Source organism: Oreochromis aureus, linkage group 13 (assembly GCF_013358895.1).
Source record: "Oreochromis aureus strain Israel breed Guangdong linkage group 13, ZZ_aureus, whole genome shotgun sequence".
Classification (NCBI taxonomy): Eukaryota; Metazoa; Chordata; class Actinopteri; order Cichliformes; family Cichlidae; genus Oreochromis; species Oreochromis aureus.
In genome coordinates, this window is record NC_052954.1 from 23,635,863 (window position 1) to 23,656,925 (window position 21,063).

General features: G+C 37.6%; 1 protein-coding gene and 1 long non-coding RNA gene across 2 annotated transcripts in view; one reads left to right on the forward strand and one right to left on the reverse strand.

Annotated features, from left to right (window-relative positions):
* grid1a (glutamate receptor, ionotropic, delta 1a) overlaps nucleotides 1-21,063 on the reverse strand; it is a 252,043-nt gene that overhangs the window by 185,128 nt on the left and 45,852 nt on the right. The gene's annotated exons all lie outside the window — the stretch shown is intronic.
* Nucleotides 1,789-20,982, forward strand: LOC120443211. Its single transcript, XR_005615235.1, has 3 exons — nucleotides 1,789-1,825; nucleotides 2,251-2,281; nucleotides 20,946-20,982. It is a non-coding gene; the product is annotated as an uncharacterized LOC120443211 (long non-coding RNA).

The window sequence follows — 21,063 nt, forward strand, 5'->3', positions numbered from 1 at the left end:
TAAGGCAAGGTTTCTTATGAAATGAGGTAGCTGTATCACACTGAGCAATCACACTGAGCTGTTGACATTTTTTGAGAAATCCCTACTGTGTCATCCCAGGTGAAAAATGATCTTCAGCTCAATAACAATCTATAATGGATGTGGTTTTGTGGCAACACTAACCCCTCACATAAGGAGGAAACTTTACTGATTCTCAAAGAGACTCTCGTACTTAAGTTTTCTTATGTCGCAACTACAGATGAAGATAAATCAATGTTTAGAGACAAAGCAACAAACATAACGCAGTAAAAAGTTTTCAAATCCAAGCAAGATCAATTCGGTGAATTGCGCAGTAATAGAAAGGAAAGCTGTACAGTTTCAATCAAGAGACAAGTCTCTGTATTAAAAAGGGAAAGAGAAAGACCGACCCCATAAATATCAGGTGAAACAGAGACACTGGCTTCCACAATTTTTCCAAACACTTCATCTTTCTTTCTACCTGCCTGTGGGACATTCAGGAGTCTACAGAAAAGTGTTTTAACACAAACATACGTGTATAAACATCTCACTGGACTAATTTACAATTTCCTCTTCCATTCCCTGCTTTCAGTTAATCCTCATCAGTCAGCAGTAACAGTTAATGCATGTCTTTATAGCAGCAAATACCTAGTTAGATATTATGTTTCCTCACTTGCATTTATACTCAAGGCAAACAGTAAACTCTGGTTTAGGCAACAAGACAAATTGCAGTATATAAGAATGTTTAAGTAGAAAGATGTCACCAGGCTGGAAAGCAAGCAGCATTCTAGGATAAAGATATAAGAAAAAACACTTTAGGTTATGATATGTTTTCAGGTTAGCTGTACTATTTTGCGGCGCAGACGCAAGTCTGCAGCATCCTTTGCACATGATTTTTTTCTGGATTTGCATCACTTGCCCTAAAACTAAAGTAGCCTACTTGCAAACAGTGGATCATGATCTGATTTGAGGGACAAGCTCTTTGCCTTCTGCTGTAGCAGACATTTGAATTTTGATTTATAACTGCCTTTTGACGTAGTGTTTCTTGTCCAAACTAGTCCAGGAAACTTTAAGCTGCGCAGTGCAGAGCACAGCTTGCAGAGCACAGCTTGCAGAAATGTCATGAGGAGGTGGTTTAGGGAGCGCTTGATCTACCTGTGTTTAAAGCCTGTTTTGTGTTCTGTTGGTGGTAGTGCTGCAAAATTTTATAAAATTTATTACATTTATACAAAGTTAATCCAGGACCAGTATTGCCCATACCTATACCAGTGTGTCATGATTTATGAGACATGTCAATTTGCAAATTCTGAACAAATTTTAATTAGCACTAAATCACTCTGATTTTTATTTTCCATGATAATTATTTAAAATAACAAAACACACCTTTAAAGTTTTCATGTTTTTTGAGACCTGGAATGTAAATGTACCTGTCTTTAAACCCCCCAAACAACCTACAATTCAATGGGGTACATACTGAACTTAGAGAAAACAGTATCAATCTTGACACGATAGTATCGATCCAATACCAGTATCAATACTATTTATATTTGGATCAATCTGCCCAACTCTAGTTGGTGAATATTTTCAGTATCACTCAGGAAGCTGAAATTGTGACTGAGGGTAACACTGGATTCATTGTGGAGCCCTAGATTGTTATATTTCTGTATGAGACTTTTGTGTAGGTTCACAGTACAGAGTTAGAAGCGTGACTAACTCAAGGCCTTCCAATGTCAACTTTATCTGTTTATATTTCAGTGATCAAATGCATTTTGAAGTCATTTCCACAAGAGAAGAAGACAAACAAGACAGCCATACTCACTTTTCTCAGGTCAGTTCCTCGGTCTGGTTTGAGTTTACCCACCTGACCACATAAGCCAAACTAATGGAATAAACCCTTCAGACTATTTGTTGTAAACACACAGCTCAGAAGTCCTTGAGAGAGACAGTGAAGCCCCAGTTGCAAGAGTGTTCATTTAAAGCTGCCTGTATGCTCTCAAAGTAATGCAATATGGAGACTTCTATATGGGTTCCTTTAGAGGATTGTCTCATTCTAACACAATCTGATGTAGCCATAGTGAGACACTTGTACGTGTAGCTGAAAGACAATTTTATATGAAAAAGTACTTGCTCAAAGTTGCCTAGGTTATTAGGAAGACTGAAAGGTTTCATGCCAAAACCCATTTCTCACATCACATAGCTAAATGGTAAACCAGTGATTTGTGACATGTTGTATTAATTTGTTTCATACATTAGGTACTGGACCGGGAAATTGTGTAAAACACTGGTAAGTGAAGACTCTTCAGTATCATGTAATATTTTGCTCTGTTTTATCTACAGCAGCAAGAGCATAAGCTGACCTTTATATTACATTAATTACAAGTAATATCTGATATTTGAATATGTTTACAAGGTGACAACAACTTTATATATTTCATTTTCAACATCATCAGATGTAAACAGATTGAGCCATTGATAAAAAACCATGTAAATCAATGTCTTTATGCCAGTCCTCCTCAGTTCTGCCAGTTCTCAGCACATAAAATGATAGCAAATGCATCAAAACAGTAACCTTAACTGTTTCCACTTCAAAGGGCCCCTTATTATAACCTGGTAAGCTATATGTCTTTAAAACAGAATTTGCCACCATTTTAAAGAGTTCTCCATGGCAAAATAAATGTAAAGCCCGCACAAAGAACAATCAAGAAATGTTTCAAATGCAACGTCAAAGCTTTAAAAGCACCTGTGAAAACACAAAGGTTACGTTTTATACACAATCAGTGATGCTGCTGCTAAATGGTAAAGCAGAATGAATGCAATCCTATGAGTGAGTGAAGCAAAAGCCTGATTTTCAGTAGACAATAAAAGCAGATATGAACAGGCTTTCACGATCATCCATTTCTACCTGTGCTTGTTCCTACATGCGCCACATGTTTTTCCTGTGATTTTGTTTTATTAACAATTTTTCAAAGACTTTATGATCAGTTTTGATGATTATTGATTAGGCTGTAAAACCAAATATCTCTTTCATGTTCTCTGATCAGGACGGGGATTTTTGCAGATATAACTTACAGAAGCAGAGCAACAAAACAAGACAATGGAGGACTGGTGTCACAAATTTCCTTAAAGAGTTTCTGTTGCGTCATATTTTGTAGATATGAGGTAATCATTTTAATAACATGGTATTTAATGGTATAATTTCAGGTTTTTGTTATATGCAAAACAGAAAAATCCACATTTATGTAGTTTTCCAAATCTCACTCTGGGGTGGTGATGGTGACAAAGAGCCTACTTGTATTTCAAAACTCCCTCAAGTGTCTCTTATCCTTAGAGCCCAAGGTTGTTGATTTTGGCATTGCAGCTATGAAGCTGTTACTGACTCAAGTTGAGAATGTGTTTTCCCCTCTTTTTATGATAGAAATTACAAGAAAAAATAGCCTCATTAAGGCAACGAGGAAAAGGACATTAGAATCTCCTCTATGCCTTCATTCATTACCTAATTTAAACACCACCTGTTGGCCATTTACATTTCTCCCACCTCCCTCTGTTATCTTCTCAAATTTTTATAACATAGTCCCTTCTGCTTCATCATCTTGTCTGTTGAACCAAAATTAGCACTTTTTTCTTCCACAATCATAAATCAACTTATCACAAAATGTGCCGCACCTGTTGCGCAGGTGGCGCTTCTAAAACGAATGTCATTTTATGTCACCATCTAAGCAGCTACTTGCCATTTAATGTATATTTGCAAATGTATATCATCAATCATTATCATCGTCGTTAAAAGTGACCTGCTTATTCAAAATGATATACTGTTTTTCATTTTCAAAAACGATAATCCTGATGGTAACTGTGGCGCATATGGTTAGCTAGCAGTTAGTGTTTTAGTCCATGCATCAAACCACTACAAAATCAAGATATTTAGTAAGCAGACAGGCTCCAATACCAAACTTGTGGACTTTGTGAATCAGAGAGGCTACAAAAATGCTTTAAGCAATAATTAGCTGGCAACTGAATAAACTTTACAGTTTGCTGAGGGATCCTTTCTACTTATTAGCCCATCCTAACCCTCTGCTAGTAGCTGCCATTGTGCAGAAGCAGTACAAACAATAATAATATTAAATAAATTCCTTTGAACTATGTCCCCCTGTGGAGAAATATCACAGTATGCTTAAGCAAGTGCATGACTATGGTGCAGACAATGTGCTGTGGTCCAAATGCACTGGACACATACAGTACAGTGCCCTTCATATTATTGGGACGTAGATGGTTGTAGTTTTGTAATCCACAACTATGGATTGTAAATCAAATGATCAATATGTGATTGAAGTGAGGACTTTCAACTTTAATTTAACATGTTTTGCAAAGGTTTTGCATTTTTGAGGGATCCAAATGCCTCAAAAATGCTGCAATTTGATCAGACAGTGCTACAAACATTATGGAGGGGATGGAGAAGAAGTAGTTAATTTGTGTGACTAAGCTATCTTTTTACTAGCGTACAAAACCAGTATCTCTGCTTAAACCTACTTAGAGCACCACTAAACTGCATTTTACCAAGCCTTGACCCAGGGGCTTTTGAGAATTTTAATGAACTGGTACTTCAAATAACTCAAAAAGAGAGGTGCCGTAGTATAGCATGTTTGAAAAGACTAAAATTAATTTCCTTGTGGCAACATAATTACATCCTATATAATTCATGAATAATTATCAGACAAATTTGCTGTGTGTGCCACTGACAAAGCTGTTTTATTAGTTTAATTAGGATTTCCATCACAGTAAAATCTGAAGGACTTATTAATTTAATTACAGCTGTTTAGATCTTTTTCTTGGATTTATTTAAGTACAGCTACTTACGCTCACTGGCCAATTTGTTAGGTACACCTGTTTACCTGTATTTGTTTATTTTAAATCTTCAAACACGGTGAAAACAACAAGAAAGAATTTCATGCTTTCATACCAACAGAGCATCCTTTAACCAACACAGCCTACCTGGGTATTGTTGCTGACCATTTCCACTCATTTATGACCACAGTGTACCCATCTTACACTGTGGAACCATGTCACATAGCTTAAATCAGCTCAGGGCGGGGTTTTTAACATGACAGTGAGTTCACTGTACTAAAATGGCCTTCATTATCACCAGATCTCAATCCAGTAGACTACGATTGGGATGCGGAGATTCATATGATGGATGTGCAGCTCACAAATCTCCAGCGACTGTGCGATGCTATCATGTTAATATGGACCAAAATCTCTGAGGAATGTTTCCAGCAACTTGTTGGATCTATGGTGTGAAGACTCAAGGCAGCTCTGAAAGCCAAAGGGGATCAAACCCAGTATTAGCAAAGTGAAACTAAAGATATGGCTATTTGTTTTTAGATTTTTGTTTAGTTAGCTTAATTATTAAAGAGGTAGCTTAGGGAGGACTAAGGTTAAACTGAAAGAATAATAGACAGTAAATAGAGATATATATAATTTGCAATCGGAAATAAGTCATAAGTTGTGAAAAACTACTAAGCTCAGCTGTTCGATGTCTTCCCGAAATTATGCCATTCCTTCATTTTTGAGATGGAACATGGTGCCGTACTGAGATGCAGCTATTTAATAAAACATGAAAGGCCTTTTTAGTCAAAATGTATATTATAAATGATATCCATAATCAGAGAATGAAGGTGTATACACTAGCTCAAGAAATTCACACCTGTTGGCAGCTGTTGTTGACACTTGTTGGTTGCTAGATTCATTCAGTTACGAGTGCTCAATAGGCTATGTCTCACTTAAGGCTGCTGACTCAGCTGTGCAATAAATGAGTAGTGATTGAATCTTTAAATGATGATTAGATCCAGCATTTGTTCTTTTTTACCCCTTAGTAGTGAAATAGAAACTCTGGATCTCTTTTTTTTTTTTTTTTTTTAATATATATATTTATTGAGATTTTTTGATATAAGAAAAAACAAACAAACAAAACAAACGAAAAAACAACAGACAACACAACAGCAAGGGCTAAAACACACAAATAAGACAAAAGTTTACACTGCAACAACGAAAATATTGCTTCAACACTGGCAATAAACAAAAATAAAACGCTAAGGTGGAAGGCTAAGTTATTGGTGATCGATCAAATAGGACTTTGTTTTAATACATGATCTAAAAATGGTTGCCACACATCAAAGAAATTACTAAGTTTGTCTGCTAATATATACCTAATTCTCTCCATATGTAGTAGAGCAGTCAGTTCTGTGAGCCACATTTTGAATTGAGGTACAATATCCGTCTTCCAAAGAGTCAAAATAATTTTTTTAGCAATTACCATTCCGAACAAAACTGTGGTTTGTGCAGCAGAGCTAAGGTGTAAAAGGGAAGAGGAAGATCCAAACAATGCAATTATTGGGTCCGGCTCTAATGTGCAATTATCTAATTATCTAATCTAATTGCACAACTCTGGATCTCTTATTGTAATGTTACTAAAAGGTCCTGGGATCCTATTGCTTAGGTCGCTTCTGCTCCTCATGTTCAGCCAGTAACGTAACCTTTGATCCAAACACCCCACCCAGAATTTGTTGCCTCAAAAATGCGTTCTCAGTTTGAATTATACATATAAGTCTGGAATCTGAAATGACATTTCAGAGGTGTGCACTGTGTGGATGGATGCCTATGTTTATGGATTTATGCAAGTCCATTTCTGGGTTTTGTATATGCTTTCTGCAACTCTATATGAGTATTTCCACTGTGATTGGAGGGGCACTGCAGCATTGTTAAAGCCCATCATTCTACTTTTTCTTTTCACATTTTCATATAAAGAGCTGACAGCCTATTGAAAATCATTACAGCTGCTTTCAGCGCCTTGTGGCACTGTAATGAATACCTCTTTTTGAGGTATGGCAATGTGAAAGCAAACAGTACCTACTTCTCCTTTATACCTGTCATACAGAAACACAAATAAACACACACACACACACACACACACTGACAAATGAAAAATAGACTGATTTGGCACCTGTAGACATCCAGATATGTAGCATAATATTTTAAGAAAATATGCAAATATTCTTTTTCTCTGTCCCAAGACTACACAAAGAAAAGTACATATTGCAATTGTGTTTAGTGCGTTTGAGGGTGAGAAGAGCTGGCGGGTTGGAGCGGGGCATGCATTTGCAGTCATGCTGCAGTAATGGAATCAAAGACTGATGAGTGCGCACGCAAGGCTATTTACTCTGCCTGGCTCCAAAACAAAAAGCCACGATCCTCACTATCTTTCTTCCAGTGGCCCTTTTACCCTATCGCACAACATATGTCCTCCTGCTCCCCCTCCACACCCCACCCTGAACTCTGAGTTAATCATTTAGAAATAATTAAATTCAATAAAGCGGAACAGATTAAATAAGAAACAACGACTGGGCGTTAAGGGGCAGGGTGTGTAGCAGCAGCTTCCTCCTCCACTGTACGGAAGAGCAAATGATTTGCCGAAACAGATACAGAGACAGGCAGACAGAGAGAAATAGAGAGAAAGAGACTACAGATGACTTACAAGAGTTTCAGCAGGAGACAGAGAGAGACAAATGTGTGGAGCATAACATAAAGGTACGACAGAGGATAAGAAAAAAATACGGAAATAAAAGAAGAAGTGTGCAGAGAGCAGAGAAGCTTGAACAATGGTTAAATATTCATAAAGGCTGAGTGGTGATGGGTAGTGACGTAGAGCACTGAGGGAGACAGAGGAGACTGAGGAGAGCGAGTCAAATAATGAGCATAGAGAGAGACACCCTCATGCTTTACGACGCAGCTGGAGGCACACAGGCAGTCTAAGTGCAGACAAGACTCAAATACAAATGTGCAATTAGGGTCAGGCAAGCGCACCTGGACACACATGCACGCAAACTTCCATTAGACACAAGAGAATATTGTTTGAAGTAAACTGCGTATAACAACTGGCCTTCTAGATTTTACTTACTGTGAACGAATTAAATACCACCAATATCATCTGTGAATTTTCCTGTTAACCTACATCCACTGGTTCTTACTGAAGATAATAAAAATCATTTAAAAATGGTCACAAATCTTTGTTCCATTATGAAAAAATGCTCTGGGATTTCAGCGATTAGCAGGATATTACACGTTTGAGCACCTGTTACTGAATGGCATGATGACAGGTCAACTCAAATATGTCCATGAACATGTCAGCCAGTGGAACAGTGTGGCTCACTGATATGAATTTTATATATTACACCCAACAATGTGGATCTGTAGCGCAGAGGAATAATTTATACCAGGCTTAGGTTACACAGGTAATAACTGTTAGCACAGTCAATTCAGCTTTGGTCTTACACTGGATTTCTTGATGTATTAAAAAAATATAGACTTTCCCCTGACTCATCCTTTAAGGACAAAGTAATATGTTCTCCAGTAATTGGATTCCCATTGGCTACTGCCTCCTGAGAGAAGGCAGCACCAATACAGACCTGGCTAAATGTACTGCATTTCACATTTCACAGTTTACACTGCTTTACTTAATTTTGATTTTTTTTTTTAAATATAAAATGATAATACACGACATAAGAAATATGATTTATCACTTAGACAGTTTCAGGAGTCATTTTGAGCGTTTCAATTGTGTTTCTTTTTTTTTTTAAGTTGGCTCTGGCTTCAGCAAATTCTCTCTTAGCTTTGTACTGGAGAAGAAGCTATTGACCAGGCTGCACTGGATTGGACATAAACACTGTATTAGTGTGATTGGTTGGATAGAGTTGATCCATGCTGGGGGCAGCCTGTCTGCCTGCCTGCTGCTGCTAACCAATCTCAGAGGGAAAATCGGAATTCAATTAGTCTGGCTAGAGGAGCTATCTCTCTCCCCCATTCTCTTTTTTTATATTTGTTATCCAATCTCTTGGTCTTTCTCCTACTTGCCTTGTGCTATCATCCATACTTTCTTTCTTTCTCTCTCTTATTTCTTCATCCCCTTTCTACTCTTCTTGCCATCTCAGTGAGAATTTCCTTACAACTCCTGCTGCTAAACTGACTCAGAGGGGAGAATGGTTTTCAATTAGTTCAGCCTTAGGAGCTCTCTCATTTACTATTCATCCTGGCATTCTTGCACTTCATCCGATGGTCACTCTGATCTCTCTTTTGGCTTTTTCTCATATGTATCTCTTCTGCCCTCCTCCTGCCTACACACAGCTGAAGTATAAATCCTTATTGATGGAAGGGTAGGGGATGGGGGAGGACACAAAAAGGAAAGCTAGAGGGAAAAAGAGAAAACGATAGCCATAAGAGGCAGTTGACATCCAGGGAGCTATTAAAAAAGGGGAAAGGGAAGATAAAAGAGGCAGGAAAGGGTGAGATGGACCTGTAAAGAGAAATGATGGGATAATAGAGCGAAAAAGTAAGAGGTGTAAATAACTGGTTAAGATGGCAGCGAGAGAAACAGAGACATGGAAAAGAGAGCTAGGTAGAGAACACAAATAAAGTGGAGAGATGGAAAACAGGTAATAGATGAGGTCAATGAAACAGATTAATATGTACAATACAAACATTAAAGAAACAGAGGAAAGCTAAAAGAGAACAAGGAGAAAATATGGGATATAGTCATCAAATTCAGCCTTTCATACAACAAGTGTTCTGAAATCCAGTCAACACATCCCTGTACTCCATGGTCATAAAATTACATCCATTACAAGGCTGTGGACCCACAAAAAACTCCATTATCACAGACTCATATTACACAACAAACTGATCTTGTGAGAGTGCAGATAGGGACTACTTTCAAAGCCTTTCAAATAGCAGGGAATTCGAGTCACACAGTTTTCATACATTTCTTTTTCAATGTGTTATCCACCATCCCCGCACACCCACCTGTGGACATTTTTATTGCTTTGAGTCAGTATTGGGAAATGGTGAGAGTTGCCTGGAAAGCACTTCAGGTTTTATTAATATTACTATAGTGTGATATACACACTGTGCTCCAGCTCCTGCCAGCGGCTCGTAATACGCTCATCCACAAATCCCAGGAGTATCACGGGTGGACCGCTTCCCTTTGACGAGCATCTACTCTCAGTACTTTGAGGGATTTCAAAGTTGTAGTAAGTATAAAGTTTTCTATTACAGTCTAAGAGCGGGAAGTGCTTCAGCACAAGCCAGCAGCATAGCATGCCAGGAATTCCGACGGAAGGTAGCCGAGGGATTTAAAGTTGAACAGCACTAATTTAGCTGAAACGGCTAATAGTCCTAATAATGTTTCTTAATAATCTGGACATTCAACTAAAAAAGAAGAAAAAAGAAACAAAAGTGGAAAATGGTAGTCACAAAATATTTGTTTTAAAGGCCTCAATTTTTGAAGAACAAGCAAATATATACTGTCTTTAGAGAGTGGGTGTACATGTTCAGTGCTTACAATATAGACAAAATTACCAGCTTCATATTATACTCGGTGTTCTTGAATTTAAACTGTCCTAATTTTGAATGCACAGTTTTCCCCAACTGCACACACAGAAAAACTATGCACACAAAAAGCATAGCTCATGCTATGCTCATGTATTGATAACTTGACCCAAAACTGCTAAACTCTAAGCGCTGGTCTCACTCAAGTGGAATTCCAAACGTTTGCAAATCTCTGAACACAAATTGAACATCTAGGAACACCTCATTAACAATTAGTCTCACTCTTATTCAAGTTCAATTGGAAGAATAATTCAGTCATGTGTCAGAATCTAACGGGGGCCTTGAGTGAGTTATATATGGGCTTGAGGGAAGAAGATGGAATAGCAAGAGCAAAGAGGAAGCATAAAGACAAGAGGAGGCCTGGGAGGCAGCAGAAGGCAATATGCAATTTTTTGTTTTTCTTAGTTTTGTGAAACACTTATAAATGTAGCAAATAAATATTTCTTTCTTCTTCTTTTAAACCTTGATGTATCTGTGCACAGTTTAGTGGCTCCATAGTGTTTACATTTCACCTAAGAAGTGAAAGAACTCTGATTTAATCCCAGAAGGAGACACAAACCCTCTTTTTACTATTATTATTATCTGTCAGCTCAAACATGGTAGTGGTGACACCTAAGGGAACAACAGATGGTGGCTCTGCACTGATTGTTTGTTTCACAGGCTAACACAAGCTTTTTCATTCTTTATGAAGCAACTTTCAGGTCGTGAGATTTGATCTTCGTTACAATGTGTTGTCAGATTTTTGTCTCACTAAACAAGAGCAGTTTTCTACTATTTAGACATGTGTTTGTTGGAATTTAAAACCACACAATTTTGCTAATTTATGAGGTTGCTTTTAAGATATTTGTGGCAAAGACTGCTGATCCCACGAAGAGACAGCAGGGCGTAACTACTTTTGCTCAGCATGCTGTATGGGAAAGATAAGATGGCATGGAGGAGTGGTGGAAAACCGCAGAGTTAAAAGGGTTTTCAAGACCAATCATTCTCAGCATCGTTTTCTTTTTTGAGGGGAATTGCCCTGGAGCAAGCAAATATAATTTGCAGTATTTATGTGTGTATGTATAGCTTCTTGACAAAAGGCTAAAGACAGAAAGCGAAGAGGTAAGGAAACACTGTGCTGGCTATGTGTATTTCTGTTTATGTGGGAGGAAGCTTTTTGGATCCCCAAGGAAGAAAATTCAGTTTCTTATCTGTCCCTGTGTTTCAAGGGGGGATAAAAGCAATCTTCAAATGGCATCTGTAGTCGAGGAGCACTTGAACCCAATCAGCACCCGTCAGACCCAAATGGACCACAGGAGCGGTTTTGTGGTAAAAGAAGCTTAATGCCAATCACACCACCGATGCTCACATTCACACACATCAATCAGCCGTTCTCTTATGGTCTAAGGTAATGGAGGCACTAAAATCGGACACCAGTTGCTCCTCTGGAGGAATAACAAACACTCTGACATTGAAACTCACAGCTTTGCCACAGCAACACATGCAAGAACCCTGTAGTTAAGGGGCTAATCACAGCGACAACAGCTACGACTCTATAAGAGGCTGTTCATTTGTTTCAGAGCCAAGAAAAATGCTTTTCTCCTCTTTGTCCTACCATGCTGACACTCCTACAGTATATTAAGGCTTTGCATCCTGCTAAAGCATCCCCCGCCTCCTCCTCCATCCACCAGGTTTTTTTCAAGCTTCCATTCTTCTGAATTTTAGAGGACATGTTGGACTAGTAACAACTCACATTCAGACCACGTGGAGAGGTAGCATTAAATGTCACTGCAGCACAAATCATTGTAAGTTGGTGATAATGGACATTTGTTGGACCCATTAAAATCAACATTGGTCTCAGAATAGTATGATACACATTATCACAAGTTAACATAGCATTTTTTAAGATGAGTATATAAAACATTTATGCAACAAGGGTCTAATGTGAAACAATCTTAATTCTATTTAAGTGGATTTAAAATATAGTTATGAATACAGTTTACTTCACTTGATATACTTTAGCATGCATCTCCTGACCACACTGAAAGTGGGTACAATTTTAACAAAATATTCTTTTATCTTTCAAAATGACGCATTTACTCATTTGGGGAATTCAAATCCCTTGTGCACGATAAAATAGTCAAAGTGTGTCATTTGTTTGTTATTATATTTATGCGCACACAGAGTAAAAAACATCAAAGAATTCAATTTCAGAGCAAAACCACAATACAAATATAATTTTACTCACGATCACTAACCTGGAAAGTTCATTATTTGGCTTACATTTTTCTTCGAGTCCCCTAAGGCTTTCATGTACAAGTAGTATAAAAGCTATTTGTTTAGTAAGAGATAAGTAATACCAAGCAGCAGGTCGCTCAGATAGATGATTCCTTAAAAGGCTGCTGACACAAACTTTCAGTCATTTTATTTGAGTACTTGCATGAGTTACCTGTGGAGGAACAACCTCCAGATGGATGTGCCACTTATTGTTGTGCCACTGTGATAATTCTACCAGCCCGAATGTTGCAGAGTTTAGGGCAACATGGTTTAAACTTCTTGACTGTATGCTCAAAAAAGCTTTTATTGTTGGACACATGAATCGGCATTTACTAAAATGTGACTTTTGTTTTCTCATAACTTGAAAATATAGAGACAAATCCAAGTAAACATGATTAAGATCTCATAAAAACAAGTTATTTCTAGTCTGTGAGGATTTGACAGAAATACACTGAAATTCAAAATCATATCATATTTTTTTTCTCTATCCCAGTTTTTCAACATTTGCTAAAGCCTTCCACCCTTTTCTCAAACCTCTAAACAATCCGATTTTCAGATTGTAAACTATTTAAAAACATCCAACTCCTCTGGCAAAACCAAATAATCGTATCAAAACAGTTTTATCTGTGCTCAAAACCAGTGTTCTCAAATGAAATCCAAACATTAAAAGATGATAACACCACTGAGTATTCACAGTCTATAATGAATGAAACTAAGGTCTAACTAGATGAAATTGTGTAAAAGTTTTCCAAAAGTGTTACTGAATAAATTAACTTATGACATTTGCTCAGAGAATAGGAGCAAGCAATTCAAAACTGCTCCTTTTTTACTGCTCTTTGAAAATAAGGTTTTAGTTACACTATTTTCATAGAGGTTTCACATAAGAAAAATAAACTAAAACCAAATTAAACAATATTGATTCAAGCCTTACAAACTATATTATACATTTGTGTAACGAGTTCTAGTTCCACTGCGGCATTTTCGAGAACTGTAGGGATCTTCTCTTCTTCTGCTACAATGTCATGCTTTTTTAATAGCTGCAGAATGTGGGTTAGCATTGTCTTGCTGAAACATATGAGGCCTTTCCTGAAAAAGACACAGGAATGGGAGTATATGTTGCTCTAAAACCTGTTTATATCTTAGAATGTCTGGTGCCTTTGCCATAGGCACCAGTGCACCAATGCAGGTTTTTGAACTGAGTGCTGATAGCAAGCTGGATGGTCCCTCTCCTATTTAGTCCAGAGGATGTGGTTTTCCAAAAATAACTTCAACATTTAAGTCACCTGACCACAGAACAGTTACATTCTTTACCTCAGTCAATTTTAAATCATCTTTGGAACAGAGAAGATGGTGGTGTTTCTGCTCATGGTCACACGTGGCTGTTTCTTTGCATGATTGAGCTTTAACCTGCATTTGTGGATTGCACGGTGAACTGTGTCCACAGGCATTGATTTCTGGAAATGTTCCTGAGCCAGTGCAATATTTTCATGCCTATTTTCAATGCATTGTTCACAGGCATCCAGCATTGATGTTTGCCTTATCTCTTCTACAAAGAGATTTCTCAAGAATGATTTGATGATATTGTGTTTTTTTAAAATAATGTCATATACAAAGTCATAGGATTTTTATATTCAGGAGCAATATTCTGAAATGGCTCCACAATTTGTGGATGTGGTTTTTTACAGATTGGTGAGCGTCCTCGCATCTTTACTTCTGAGAAACTCTGCTTCTCTAATGCTTCTATTCATACCCATTTATCTTACTGTCCTGCTGCTAATGAACCTAATTAGATCAAAATTACATTAAAAATGTTCCTCCAACTGTTTATTTCTAGTACCACATATTTTTGTACTCTTTGTTGTCCCCATGCTAACTTTTTTCTAAATGTGCTGCTAACATCAAATAGAAAATTAGCTCGTGTTTTTTATGAAATGCTAAAATGACTAGCATTAGCATTATTGTCTGATGTCAGTGGGTTTAAACTTTTGCTGTGCTGAGAGTAAATGGTTTTCCGTCTTTTTGTGTCTGCCCTGGGATAGATTGGTGACCTGTGTAGTATACATCACCTCCTGCCCTATTTGAGGACAATTTTAAAAAAAGTCTTCAATTCATTGCAAAAATGTATAATATGTAATATAGAATGATCAGATAAAAGGGGGGATATTAAATGTAGAACAGATCAAAGTTTGCTCACAGGTGGCTCAGCACGGCTATAGCTGTATATCCATGTTTCACTGAAGGAATCAGTGAGGAAACACAGTTAATTAACCTGTGAAAAGTTCATGTACTTGTTGAAGCAGTCGTGACTTTTAATGGGCAGGCAATAAAACGAAGGCCGTGTTTTTAGAAAATGGCAGGGAAAATCTTTGAAAGGAAAACAGTTTGATTCTTATGAATAGTAATGAGATTACTGTTAGACTGCATTTGGCTATGAAAAGAGCCATCATTGTTATCGGGTAGGATGGGTTCCATGCCACTGTCTGTCTGTGTGTGTGTGTCTGTATGTGTGTGTGATACAATGACAAACTCCACCTGAACCCACTTAAATCCTGCTTGGCTGGACATTGAGTGGTCTGAACAATTTGGAGAGGGTATCCCATGGAAAGCAGGAAAAGAGCACTGCCATGGCCACATGACGCTTTGTTACACTGTCAGTCTCCAATATTACACATCTCAAAAATCCTATAAGCACAAGACTGCTCTAGTTGGAGCTTATTTATGCTTTAAGGATCTGGGCACACAAGGTGGCACTTAAGCCAAAAAAACATTTAGATAGTGTCAGTGGGTGGTACTTTCCCGCTGTGTAACCATAGCAACATTCCATGTAGTGAGGCTGTGGCCTACATGCTTTCTTGCTGTAAAAGTTCCATTTCTTTAAAGTCTCGCTCCTTTTTAAAGCATGCACATCTGTCATCTGTCAGTATGTGCGAGATAGACGTGAAATATGCTGTGAGTTTTTTTGTGCCTGTGCACAATAATTCTCAAGTAACTGGCTGTAACTATCACATTAAATTGATATTCTAATATATGCAAATGATGTGCTAATATATTTAAACGTAAGTGGACGTGACAGCATAGCATACAGTAAAATGACTGTTTTGTAATAGGTTTAATATTCAGTGAAACCACAGTGATTAGTTTGGTGTAAAGACCTCGAATGTTTTAATCATCACAAGGTTGTAGAAAAAAAAACAAAAAGCATAAAAATGAAACACCAAATGAGAAAGACAGTGAGAAAATCTAACAGCTTCAGCACAAAATCCATGAGAAAAGGCTGTGAGCTTAAAATGGTGAGCGACCGCTTTGAGCCAAATGTAGAGTGAACACTGGCAATGACTTTACAAGATGAGAAGCACTCGGGAAAAACCTGGGATGTGATGATGATGATGTGGGTCTCGAATTGCTGCTGATTTTCTCTCTGGTTGGCTCTTCCTATTTTTGTGAGAGAGGAGCTTTGTTATTATTCTTTTGGTTGACACAATTGTGCTTTAATTTTAGTGCATTTTAGGCATAATTATATGCTGTTTTTGATTTGACAAATTGAGTTTTCAATTTTATAGAGGGGTAATATAGTTTAAATATAAACCTAAGCTTCTGTTGTTGTTTTTTTAATATATTTATATTTGGGCATGGTTTACCTCTATTTTGATGGTGACAGTGAAGAGGAAGGCTGTGAATCACAGAGGAGAACCGGCTGAATGAAATACATGAAATTGTGTGTGGCTAGCATTTGAACCAGGGTTTCCTTCCCACAAGATCTGTCGTTCCTAACTGCAGAAGGAAGACCTCTAGCAAATGCTACACATCTTTGCTCCAGCCTGGTTTGTAGGTGGCAACTACCTTTCTCATCTGGGCAAAGTGGTAAGATGCAGATAGATATTGTAAAGTTCCACCAACATGACTTTACTCCCTTTTAGAGGCAGTGAACACAGTGTACAATCTGGCTGCTAACAGTTGCTCATACCTGGGCACTTAGACACATTTTTAAGTGCTGTAGCTACCTGTCAGCATGAGCTCTCACAGATGAGAACATGTACCAAGAACATTACTCTCACTCACACACACACACATAGAGCATAGGGGAACCTATGTCACAAATACATTATCCATTAGGCCACCTACAGAAAAATACTCTACCTCTAATGCAGGTATCCATTGCTCATGGTATGTGTGCCTATAGAGCCCACTGTTATTGGGGACATAAACACAAAAACAGACATTAGCACAAACACATGCACACACAAAACATAGCAACACAATGAAAACAGAAGTCAAATTGTTTATCACAAAACTAAAACCCCTTGGAGATAAAAGTCAGGTGACTAATTAATTATCAATTTAACTATATTTTTAAGATAAAGAGTTTTGCTTGACGATTGATGAAAACAAAAGCAGACTATATGGCAAGCCTGCTAGCCAATGAGCTGGCCTCCATCAATTGATTTCCTGTGGGCAACCGAGACTGGCCAAAGCACTGAACAAAGCGTAATCCCTTACCGCACAAACTCAGCATTGAATGGTAGCCTACAGAAACAGCTTGTCACTGAGCAGAATACAAGCAGATTATGTATTGGAAAAGAACTGCATGTTATTTCTTTTTCAGTATACCAAAGTAATATAAGGTAAAATGATTCCTCCCCAAGAAAAGTATACCACGAAACAACATTTTTGTAAGCAATTGCCAAAATATGACTGTCATTGTTAGAAAGCAGAAGGAAATGAAATATAGGTTGAGGATGTAAACTTGAAAGCAGGAGACTGTGACACATTGAGGTTTTGGTATTTATGCTTTGAGTGTTTGTTTGCCTACATATGTTAATGTGACATTATGTGCGTACGTGTGCATTTAGGCAATACAGAAATGAGAGGCAACAGGAAGTGAGGATCTCTTTCTGTTTGGTCCTTTGAGACATTAGCATCTGTGTCACTGAGTAATTATCAAATGATTATCCCACAGAAATTCACCAGAGACTGGAAACAGATCCTCAAAGCAGCATTACGGTGGCCTCTGCATATTTTGATCTGTTGTCTTTTCATTTCTCCCTCTTCGTTCCTACATTACTGAACAACTTAACATTAAACACCTCAAAACCCATAAGCAACCATCCATGCTCTTTAAAAAACAAAAAAGGATACACAAATGCAATTCACGGTGACAAGGAGTACAGGAGTGACACAGTGTATGTCAGCTTCAATCCAGAAGCATTTTTGTTCCTTTCTCTTTCATCACGTTTCCCCTGTGCAGTGTTCGTCTCTACCACTTAACGGTTACACAGTCTCATCCAAACTGACTGGCTATGAGCAGCACCCTTGGAGTTTGTACCAATGTTTTTCTGAATGGCTTAAAATAGGAACTACAATTTTTTGAAAACATATTTGCAGTGTCCCAAGATTTCAAATTTAAAACAAAGGTTTTCACCTAGTTAGGCTAAATTTATCTGAAATCTGTCTTTTTCAGCACAGTGATTGCAGTTCATCGTCCCAACCACAGGGGGAAGATGTCAAACACAGCTAAAGCACAGATGTTATTTATTGATTTTTTTAATGATATAATTTAACAAATTTATCCCAGGTCTGAGTTCACAGCCATCAAGCGTGAGTTGAAGGTTTATACGAGTGATGGATGGGAACAATCAAAGAGCCAGAGGAACGGGACAATGAAGAACAATAGCTCTTATCAATAGTGAAAAGCATAAAGGGTTTGCTAACTAAATATAAACAGTACTACATTTGTGGCTTTGCCTATCAGTGAGAGCATGGAGCCAGTTCTGTTGGTATTATTTATTTAAATATTGACTTCAATGTAATTTTTATCTCGAACTGGCATTTTCCAGAAATGAAAATGTATATTTAACCACCAAACTGAAGAGTGAATTTTGGTTTATTTAATAACTCTGACACATGGCTGTTTAGCAACCATGAGGAAGGCCATGTATGAAGTTTTTTTTTTTTTTTCATTTGTGTACTCGAAACTGAGTACTGGAAAAGAGAGAGGACACCGCTCTTTTCACAGCAATGACCTCAAACACAGAGGCCTGCTTGAATGTATCCTCTTAACCATGTGCTCTGCAAGACAGATTGAACTGAATCTTTAAATTTCATTGACATGAAAAACTTCTGAATGTGAAAAAGGTTTAGTTAGCAAAGGCAGCCGATTTTATTAGAAATACCAGATCAAGTTAGCATTTTCATTGGACCTGAAACTCAGAAAGAACAGCTGAACTCCACTACAAGGCCTCCTAGCTTATTTTTTTTTCTATTTTGTTCTGACTGTCAAAATATTACTGTGAGTAGGTAAATGTTGCCAATGTTCTGTTTGGAGAAATTATCCTGAGAAGTGTTTGGCATGCTTTGGTTGCATTAGTGCAGATTAACTGTTTTGTTAAACCGTTGATTTACCGTCTGTAAAAGGAATTGTGTGACAAGGTTTCAACAAACTAACTATTTAGAAATCTGGGAATCAAAATGCACAAAACCAATCTGCCCAAAGCCACCTTATTTGTTTTAAATGCTTTATGCTATTATAATTTGGGTACTGTTACTGAAAAAGCATTGAAAAGATCAGGCCTTTATTTATAATTGGAGCACAATATAGTGTTGCTACTTGAGTATATCTTTCCACTTCTGGCATATGATAAACTACTGTAAGTTACTATACCAAACAAATGGTGGTCATAATGTGATATAGCCAAGTGCACTTCATTTACAAAGCTAGATATTTTCAATTTCAAGCCTAAAATCGGCTTAATTAAGCCCTCATTATGGGTGGAGAATATATTTGAAGGCAGTGACTATTTACACAAAAAAGGTCAAAACCAAAAAAAAAAAAAAAAAAGAAAAAATAAGTGAATAATTCCCTTCTGTAGAATTTATTAAACACGTTTCAACTTTTTCTCAGAACTGGCTTTATAAAGTGCATGAAAGGAACTTCCTGATTTTTTTGACACTAGAGAGCAAAAACCAAATCAGCCTATTAATAATTTTGTCTATGCTCAAACCCAAACAATGAGATCATACACATAGTTTTTCTAACTTGTTACAGCATAAAGTGACATTCTCTGAACCAGATTTTCAGTTTATTTAACAAATCTATTGAATTTGTCACTTAAGGCAAAACCTTGTACAGAAATTAGTTAGTTATTTCCACAGCGTGTCTTTTGTTCTGTCTTCCTCCCCTCTTCCCAACCGGTTGCGGCAGATGGCCGCCCCGTCCTGAGCCTGCTAGGGTCTTTATCTTAAAACATAAAGCACCTTGAGGAAACTGTGATTGTGATTTGGCCCTATATAAATAAAACTGAATTGAATTCAATTGAAAGCTGGGCCCAGTCACACAGGTCTAGAGACCAATCGGCCACTCCCTGGCAACAGGGCAAAAAGAGTATTCCCCAACCCCAGTAACCAAAGTAATCGCAGGGACGTTTTCAGTGCGGCGCCCTCTTTATAACTGATTCCACATAGTGGCAGCCAGCAACTACTATTAAAATATGGACATACTAGAAACACAAGAATGAATATCAGTAGGAACCATTACTACCATTATCACATGTAGATCCAAGAACGTACTTTTTTATTTTTTAAAGTAAATGAGATCCACAAATTGTATCTAAATAAAGCTGAGTGTTGTGCCAAAAGAGAGTAATAATTTGGTTCAAAGACAGTGATTTAGAACTTTTGTGATTTAGAAAAATTGTTATCCTTTGCCAAATCTCTTGCTCCCGCAGGAGAAGGGTAACATTCAAGAGGACAATATGATAACAGCACCGTGTACTAACATCATGCTGTAAAGAGAAATGACATGGAAGATTATTAATCATTAAATTTCTAAAAGCTGAAGTACAAAATGAAAATGACAACCAATATGATAGTTTTGTAATAAGATTTAAATAGGACAGTAATTTGAATTTTGTTTCACGTTGCCATTGTTATCGTTAGATTACACAACCCTCACTAATAAGCCAGTTTTGTGTCAGTTATATTCATCAGCTGTGTGAACCTCTTTCCCTGTGTATAGCCCACACTAACACATTCCTCACTGCCTTTATTTCCTTTCACCATGAGCTTTCTATACTCCATGCATATCACTTTAAGCAACCTACACACATTATGGCACACACATGCACACGCCAACTGTGGTATAGATACAGACGCACGCACGCTGGGCACGGCTCATGAGGAACATCCATCAGCACTGAATATACACTTGTGAATCTAACGCTCAATAAAGCAAATATAAACCTCCAGTTCCTGTTATCTGTCTTCAGCAGGAGCCAAAGCTGTGACAGAAAGCAAAGAGAAGAGAAGAAGAGAAGAGAAGAGAAGAGAAGAGAAGAGAAGAGAAGAGAAAATGAGGACCAAGCCAAACAGATGGATCACCGCATC